The following is a 9,411-nucleotide window of genomic DNA, read 5'->3' on the forward strand; positions in this document are numbered from 1 at the left end:
TTTCAGTCTTGTGTGGCAGAATGGAAATTGGAATCTTCAGAATCTATTAGGAGAACAATTCTGCAGTTGCTCACACTTTTATAAATTATGCTGTATATGATGCTAAGACACAAAGTCGGGAGTTTCAATTGGGGAAAATTACCATGACTTTACTGCATCTACAGGAGTAGGCTTTTTTTTCTTCCTTTTTTCCCAAAAGGGGGTAGAAAGCAGTTTACATTTTAATACAGACATACTTAAATAAGATGAAAAAACATTCTGTCACTTAACCCTCTGACTGGCTTGTCCTCTAAAATGTGGGACAAATAGCAGAAACAATAGACACAACAAAAATATGTAAGGCAGAAAGCTGCAAACAGCATAGTCACTTAAATGTATTTTACATTCAGATTTCCAGCTTGGTGATAGTCACGAGCTGTAACAAGAACAGTGTGGAAACAACGAAGGGGTATCGAAGTGGCTGAGAACAGGAGTGGGTTTCAGAAAGAAACAGGTTATATTTCTGGATTTTCCCCTGAGGACATGTGCCTTGACATTGACTAAGTTTGTCAACCTCTCTGTGTACCTTAATTCTTCCATCTTTGCAATGAACATAATGATTCTTTTTTCTCTTTTTTTTCTTTTTTTTTTTTTTTTTTAACACATGCAGTTGGAAGCCCACAATTTGAATAATGTCTTGGAATTGATCCATTTGGGACCTGATAGCCCCAAGATGCTGAGCACTTCAAACGGTCACCCATATTTCAGCACCTGCCTGAAGCTCACTGGCACCATCCATGCATTAAGAACTAAACACATGCTTACATGCTCTGCTGGAAGGTGCCCTGCACATGCCACAGGGGGGAGGCTTCCGTTCACCCTGAAGAATATGTCCCTGTGTCAAGCACACTGAAATTACAGAAACTGCTGCCTTTGCTGCTAAGGCTCTTCTTTCAGGAGCCATACCATGACACCTCAGGCACTCAGAGGGGTGACAGTACCTCTCGCTTTATGCTGCCCACCCAGGAGAATCTGTAGATGGTTCAACAATGTGTTGAAGTGTAAAGCAAGGCCACATCCTGCCTTTTTCTGGGATCTGAGAAACTTGGCCTTGCATATGCTCACCGTATTGGAGTGCCTACAGAGCTGGTTGTGGTATCTGAGTGCAGGACAAGGTCCTAAGGACCTGGCTCTGATACCTGCCCCAACACCTGGTAGCACATTACCCTACAGCAGATGCCAGTCCAGCTCACTGACCTGGGCTGTGCTTTGTGCTCTCACTCCCCCAAAGGCAGAGAGGGGTGCGTAGATGACACAATTATCCAAAAGAACTGAAGGGCATGAGACCTCCCAGCACAGCCTCTCTGCCGGCTGCCCCTACTATAAACTAGTGTGTGTGCTGCCCTATGCGTGTTTATTTCTCTCCGGAGGAGGAGGAGGAGGTGGGTCGGGAAGCCTGGAGATTGCTCCCGGCCACCCACAGAACAAAGGCAGGGTTGTCCTCCTGAAATCCAGAACAGAAGCAAAATTGCCTCCTCCAGAGAAAGGTGGAAACAGGGGAGGGCCTGTGGCTTGGAGGGGAGCCTCAGGGCTATAATGCCTCCCTGGGGGGCTCTGGGTTGGTGCAGTGCATGTCCCACCCTGTGCTGAGGCACTGCCCAAGCACAAACCCAAACCCATGAGAGGGGCGAGTCCCTACCCTTCAGGCTCAGCCACACACTTTTTGCAGTTTCTGCAGTCTGGAAATTGATCCCTTTGATGTCTTTAACTCACAAAGACTTAAAATTTAGGACTCGGACTGTTCCACTAGGATAGCAGGAGTGACTTAAGGAGCAAGCAAGATTAATGAAACAACCAGGGACAAACCCAAAATGAGTCAAGCAACTCCAAAAGTTATATATATGCAGCCTGAACATAGAGGGGAGGATAGGAGATAAAGAGAGAGAGTTTAAAACTGAGTCAAACACCCATAACATAAACCCTGAATCACATTTCTAAACATTAATAACACTTTAAATAAGCTGCTATAAAAGTGCCAAAAATAATATATTAACTTTGAAAATAGCATTTACAGCACTCACACATAAAACTGAAATGCACTTGTGGTCCACTGTGTAGTTTGCTCATTAAATGAGCAGCCAAGGATCAATAACTCTGTAGGACAACTGCTAAGAATGGCTTAGATAAGGTAATTTCAGCTTCTATTTTATGAACATGAGCAACTGAGCAACTGCTTTTTTAAGTAGTTTGAAGATACCACACCTAACAGCCTCCCAGCTTTGGTCTGGTTTTCATCTTACATTACAACATGCAGGCAAGAAATTATTATGTTTTAAAAGTGCATCTTGTAGTCAAATATTTCCTTGTCAAGTGAAGCTATCATCAAAAGATGCTGGTGGTCTAGCTTAAAAGGCAGTCTCTGGGTAACAGGACAAGGAGTGGACATTTTGTACTTAGTTAAGTGTCACAAAGTCAGTGGACATAGGCAGGGTAACTGCACCAGCCTCCACCACTTCACTGAGGAATCATAAAATCATAGAATCATTTAGGTTGGAAAAGACACATAAGATCATTGAGTTCAATCATTACAATGAAAGCACAGTACAAAGTATATTATTTTCATAAAGAGCTAGTCTTTAACAGACTTTCCCTCCAGAAAAAAAAAAGTGTGAAAATAAAAAACCAAAGCTATTTTGGCCACAGAACCATCAAGCCATGGACCATGGATAATGCTTCTGAGACTGCACTACGAATAATGTTCATGTGTGCTCCAACGGGGAAAAAAAGAAATGCTAAAAAGCTCTATTTCACCTTCATTTTTTTGCACTGGTTGTTTAGCAGGCTTGTGCTTCTTTCCATCAGAACTGGCATATCCATCTAAATGGCCCTTCAGATCAAGTCTGTGAAACACTGGGCATCTTTCTACCTGCTGAGCATATCCATAAAGAAGTTACAAAAATAACTAAGGGACAAGAGAGATTGATATGTAAGGAAAAATACTAAAATAAATCGGGCTTGATCTTGAACTGATGAACTGGAAGTAACATATTGGAGACAGTAGGATTTTACTATTTTAGATTCATTTTAAGTGAATAAAGGCCCTTTATTATCTGACTTGAAGGTAAATGGAAGGAAGTTACTATAATGAGAGATGGCCTATTATGTCAGAGAGGGAAAGAGACCAGCTAGAGACTAGAATATAATAGTTTGCAAGGTGGCAAATCTATAAACTATGTTCTTAACGATATCACACAGAGGTCCTAAGAAAGTGTGTCCTTGAAATCCAGCTCCTTGGGCAATACCTACATTTAGCGGATAAAGGATGCACCTATCCTTTAGTGGCCCACATACTGAATTTTTCTTTCTATGAAAACCAGTGTGGAAGCAGAAGAGAAGCCAATATGCAGCCTGTTCTCACAAATGTGTGAAACATATATCCAGACTCATGAACTTTGATATGCTCCTGGATCCATTAACATAGACATAGTCCTGATTATCACTTGAAAAGAGAATTCAGATACTGAAGAGGCAAGAGGATCCTGGAGCAGGCTGTAGTGATTTGCCCAGTAACAAAGCCTGACAATTGTAGGAAGGGCAAATAGCCACTGTGGGAAGAGAGTAGTCAAGGAAATCTGTCTTGAGGAGCCATAGGATCTTTGACAGATTAAGCAAGTTCATTTTTCTAGGCATGGTTTGTTGTACTTGAACAGAAGCTGAATCCAAAGAAATCTAGGCTTTATGACAGTGCTCTTCTCTGGTCAGGAATCTGCTGGATCTCCTGGAAGAAGTGGAGTCGCTAACAGCCTAGCCCCACAGATATGACCAGGTCTGCATCATGTTTTGCTCACCACCAAACAAGAAATCCAGAATTCAGAGTCCCAATTCTCGTATATGTTATCTTCTGTAATTAGCATGAAGCGGCCTTAAAGTTCATGGGTAAGATCAGTGGAGAGTTCCCCCTGTGCAGGGACAGTGTTACACAGGTAGCGGAGATGGTACAACGCCTTTCTGCACCAGCTTTGCCTGTAGTTCTATGGCTCATTAGAAGGGACACATCAAGATGAGTTCAGGAGAAAGAGGTGGACAGACATAAGGCATAACACAACAGCACTGCATTATGCACTACAGGCCTTTTTCCTTGCTAGAAGTCCAGCTGTTATAAATTATATCTGAGCTGGAGCACTCTACAGTGCTGAGCTGAGTTTAATGGAGTGAGGAATTAAGGTCTGCACCATACAAAACTTGTTTGTCCCTAACAGCAACTCTTTCGGCCATGGAAGGGTGTCAGCTTCAAGGCTGGAGAGGAAGCCTTCATTAGGTACAACATGACATAACTAGGTAAAACAGTATTAATGATGGCTGGCCTGGTAGTTATGTGAGGTGTTCAGGTCCCTGCTCTGTCACAAGCTTCTTGTGCAGCCTGGAGCAAGCTAGCTACCCTGCTGTCCTCAATGCTCCTTCCACAAAACTGGGACAGCAATCCTTTGCCTTTTAAATGTATGAAAATGACCATACAGCTGCAGAGAGGATCTTCTACTTGATAGTGAACTTGACAAAAGGATTTCTTCAGGTACAAAGTTGTCCCAAAAGAATTGTGGTGGAAATCCCACCATTTGAACTGTTTCCAGGCAGAATGAACACGGCCTAGGAGAATCCTGTCTCAACAGGCTGTTACAAGCAGATTGAAAATTAAACTTCCGCACCTCGTAGACTATCCTTCTGAGCCAAGAGAACAGATCAGATAACTTTGATTTATGAGAAGCAAATCCTGAGAGGTGCTAGACATGCCTAACAAAATGATGGGCAACACCCACCCAGAAATGCTCCTGGGCTAAGAAAACAATACAACTAAAAAGTTAAGTACAAGAATACAATGAAAGGCAGATAACTCCAGAGCTGACTGGTCTTAAGAATCATGTACTGAATTCCAAACCCCAGCCAATGCCCTCTAAATCATATTTCACTTTAGGAATCCCTTTGCTCCCGGGATTAGTTTAGTCACCTCACATGTCACAGCCCAAATCTGTAGGGAGCAACTACCAAAATAATTGTTTTGACCAGGTGTCATAGACTGTAAGCTTTTATCACAGTAGCCTGTGTACTTGTGGCATAATAGGAGATTAGGACTCACTTGAGAAAGAAATAGCTTGTCACTCCATCGATCAGAAGGTCGCACGAGAGACCAGCATTGCCATCATCTTGGAACAGGGGCGAGTTTGAAGAGGGACAAGGAAATTACTGCAGCTATTGAAGAGACATAGATCACTTTCCTACTCACACCTGGCCAGCTACTTTGACCATCAAGTTAAGGCAAAAAACAGCATGACAGATTGAGGATACGTCTATGTCAAACTGAGAACTCCATTTTGTTCTATGAAACGTGTTTTGTGTCAATGCCTCTATATAGTGCAGTGACCTTCATTGAAGAATGTCACCCCATGTTGGACTGCAAACTCATTTGTACATTATGGCATACATTTTACTGCAGAATCAAACAAGCCATCAGCCATAAAAAGCTCTTTCCTATGGGAAAAAATGTATTTACTAGATTTTGTCTTTGAATACCTCTCCCAACCACAGCTAAGGAGGAAGTTGATAGTAAAGACTGGAAGAAGGACCATATGGACAGAAAAAAGCAGAGCTCAAATGCAGGCAGGCTGGAAGAAAACTCACCAGATTTTGGGTTTACGATTGCCTCAAGATCAGACTGTAGGAGAGCTGTGCTCAGGATTTGTGGTCTTTCTAAAGTGATTTGTTAACAGTGAACTGTTTGGGATTAAGAACATCCTTCCCTCCTGATCCACTGTTCCTGGGATGCTGCTAGAGCTTCCCTGCACATAGAGCCTGGGGAAAGGGGTCTAAGCAGCCAAGGAATCAGCAAAGACCATGCTGATGAGTATGCCTGCACTCAGAGGATCATACCCACAAAGCCCAGAACTAGGAAAAGACACCAGCTTCTAGACATGTATCTAGCAGACTTAGAGGAAAAGATGATTACGACATATTTCCTGAGAAGGTAACCAGCCACTGCAGAGGGCTCTGACCATTGGCCCTCTGCCTGTGCACTGCTTTTTTCCCAGACCATGCATCCAGAGCAAAAGCAATGGCTTCAAACTTGAACCAAGACCCTTATGCTTGCATAAGCAGGGAAAGGACATTTACACACTGTTCAAACAAATAAGACAGATGTACTGTCTAATTCAGGGGGACTGTTTGTAGATTGCTGTGCTGGCCATAACGAGTCGTGACTACCAGGAGACCTTTCCATGAAATGCTCTAGGACAATCCATAAGCGCCACTCCTCAGGAATTTCCTTCTGCCAGTTGTTCTGCCTAAGAACCAGTGAGGTTTGCTAGTAAAATCTATGAGGGACAACTCAGAAAATTGAATTACATAAAAATGAAGTTAAACAGTCCCTTCTGCTGTGGGATTCGTCTCCCTGGTGTCCCTGCTGGGCTCCCAGCCATAATCTGTGAGACTGAGTTGAGATTGGAGTCAGAATTTCCCTGTTTTAAAAAGTCCATTTTCATCCTTTCTTTCTCCTGCTACAGAGGAAGACAGAAAACTGCCCCCGAGCTGGCAGTGGTGCTGAGGCCACTCACCCAGCATAGACAGCAGGGACTGGGGATCCTTCTGTTCTTGTATCGTGTCTGATTTTGGTTTGACAGATTTGCAGAAAAATTCCTGGGAAGAAATAGCATAGTCATGGCAATTTTCTTCCTTAATTTTAAAGGCCCGCTATATCAAATTAAAGATGGTAAAATCTAGACCTTTATTTAGTCTCTGTCTCTCAACAGTCATGTCTATGTAAGCCAGAGACTGAAGGGAGGCATTCAGTGACCATGTCAGAAAGCTGTGTGTGTCTTCTCGTCAGATGCCCCATGAGAGACAAATGCCTTTCATTACCAGTCTAGTCCAAGGAAAAAGAGGAATAAGATAGAAAGAGAAATATAAACAGATAAACTCACCACAAGTCTGGATGTATATTTTTTTTTTAAATTTCTCAGGTGTCCGTGGCCAAGCATGTGGAGTCTCCAGCAATGGGATGAAACAGGAAGAGGTTTTTTTAAATCCACAATCACATATCCAAACTAACACTGCCTAACTAGTAAACAAGATGTGAGCTAGGACAAATACTTACTGTCAGATGTAATACAGTGAAACAAATCACATTTTATCCTCCTTCATCTGATTATTCCCCCATCGTATTGTTTATCCTTGTAGATGGCAGAGTTTAGGACTCTGAGCTGGGATGTGCTTTCGGTGATATTTTATAGAATAGGAGAAATGTTTTTGAGTCTATCTAGGTAATTTGAGGGTTTTACTTCTCCTATTTGCACCCAAGGGCATGTTGCTGCTGAATTCGTCGAGGGCAAGAAACAGTGAACCATGACGCATGGCACCTGTTGTCAGGACACTTAGGGTTAGTTAAAAGGAGTGGAAGGACATAGGTTGGGTAAAGGCAAGAGAAACCCATGGAAGTTCACTGGAGCAAACTAGTCATAACTGAGCAAAACTTCTCAGTGGAGCATAACAACAGCCACTTATTTCAGCTATTTTTAGGTCAAAATACTGTGGAACAACACCGGTACTGTTTCTCAGTGCAGAAGAAACATACGGCATCTATATGAACGCTATGTGAATAGCCTGTGTTTTACAATGTGGATGTATGGAGAGGTACTTTTAATCATACAAATTGACACAGAAGGTCATGTTTGACAGTGAATATACAGCTGTGACAATGCTGACATGCTCGTGGGGTTGCAGAAACACATATGTTCCTTACAAATGGCTTATAGAAAAAACTGTAGCAGAGTCAAGTTCCAAACCTAATCAGGCAGCTGAAAATATGGTGAGCCTAATTTATATATATTTAAAAAAACCCAGTAGACTTATACCTATTAGACACAGGATCTATTACAAATAACAATGGCTGTAGACATTACACGTCGAAGCTCTTTTTAGCCCACATTCTTACAATCTGCTGAGCATATAGTATTTCTACATATGCTGCTGCTACCTCTGTAATACTAAGGTACACTGGGAGTAGCATAATGCCAAATTGTGAATGTACAGGACAGAAAGGAAAAGTGTCCTTTTCCCTCTTCGCATATTTGCTGAAGAGCTGAACCTCACTGGACCAGATCCAACCCTCACTGAAGGGAATGAAACAGAACAAACAGCACAGCCAGCTGGACTGCTTGTCCCAAACTGGGCAAGATTCAGCAGCCTGAGGGTGGACCCACAGGACAGGGCTTTCTCTATGGCCAGGGAGCTGCAGCCAGAGGGGATACAGTGCTCTTTGTAGTATGTGCACTTAATGCTGCTTCTGAACATATTCTATATATCTCTGGAAGAACCAGTCTTTTATGTCCTTAAAACATATACCTCATCCACTTCTCCTCCTCTGCCACTGGGTGAAAGGTTTTAGCAGTATAATTTATCCAATAATAAAGTAGTACTTGCTCCTTGGTTTCTTTAAATGAAAAGCTTCTTTACAAACGGAAGGAAAAAACATAGATTTCTCCTTAAAGAATCCCAAGGACTTGTCATAAACAACTGCAAGGTCAGGGCACGGATTTAAATCTACTTGTTTTCTTACTGCTTTTTGCAGGAAGGGTGAGGTGTCAACCTTTACTTTGGATATCCTAACTGTCAGTATTAACTATTAAATAAAAAATGGTCAAACGCTTCATGTTATTCAAACTAGGCTTGTATCTTCAGAGAGTTTTCTGCTTTTACCTGGATATATGTAGAGACGTATACATGCATGCACATGCCAAATGCTAGATAGACATACATACATGGAGACACCGTTCATCCTGCAAAGACTACACCTCATCTGGGGTCATTCAGACCTGCTCCTCTGTGCAAAAATGCTGATTTACATAACTGAGGACCTGGCTGTGGAAGCACAGCCGATGCAGCCGTGGTTGCCTTGTGTTTCCCCAGCTGTCGCCAAGAGGTGCAATAACACATTATAGGATTTTCAAGCCTGACTCCCCACCCCAGGAAACCCATGGAGCCGGGAGCACGGACACCAGACATCTGCGGCATGGGGCAGCATGCAAGTTACAGGCACTGACTTACAGCAACCCTGCCGGCACCCCAGAGAAGCTGGGCCACTCTGCCCCACTCCCGGAAGGTGCTCGGGCACTGCTTCCTCAGAGCGCCGCTTTAGCAGTGGTCTAACACAATACATCTCAAGGAGCATTTATGCTGTGTTCACTGCGCATTCAACTGTGGCCACTTCAAAGGTTTAGCCAAGTATTTTATGGCCATGGTAAAGGGTTCTTATTGATTTAAATTGCAAGCCTGGCTCCCGTCAGCTTCACTTGAGGGCAAAAATGCAATAAAATATCCCACAGCAGAGAGACAGACGTATCGCATTGAAAATCTTAAGAGATCCTTTTCACTATAATCACCTTCAGT

This window comes from Aquila chrysaetos, chromosome 3, assembly GCF_900496995.4.
Source record: "Aquila chrysaetos chrysaetos chromosome 3, bAquChr1.4, whole genome shotgun sequence".
Taxonomy (NCBI): Eukaryota; Metazoa; Chordata; class Aves; order Accipitriformes; family Accipitridae; genus Aquila; species Aquila chrysaetos.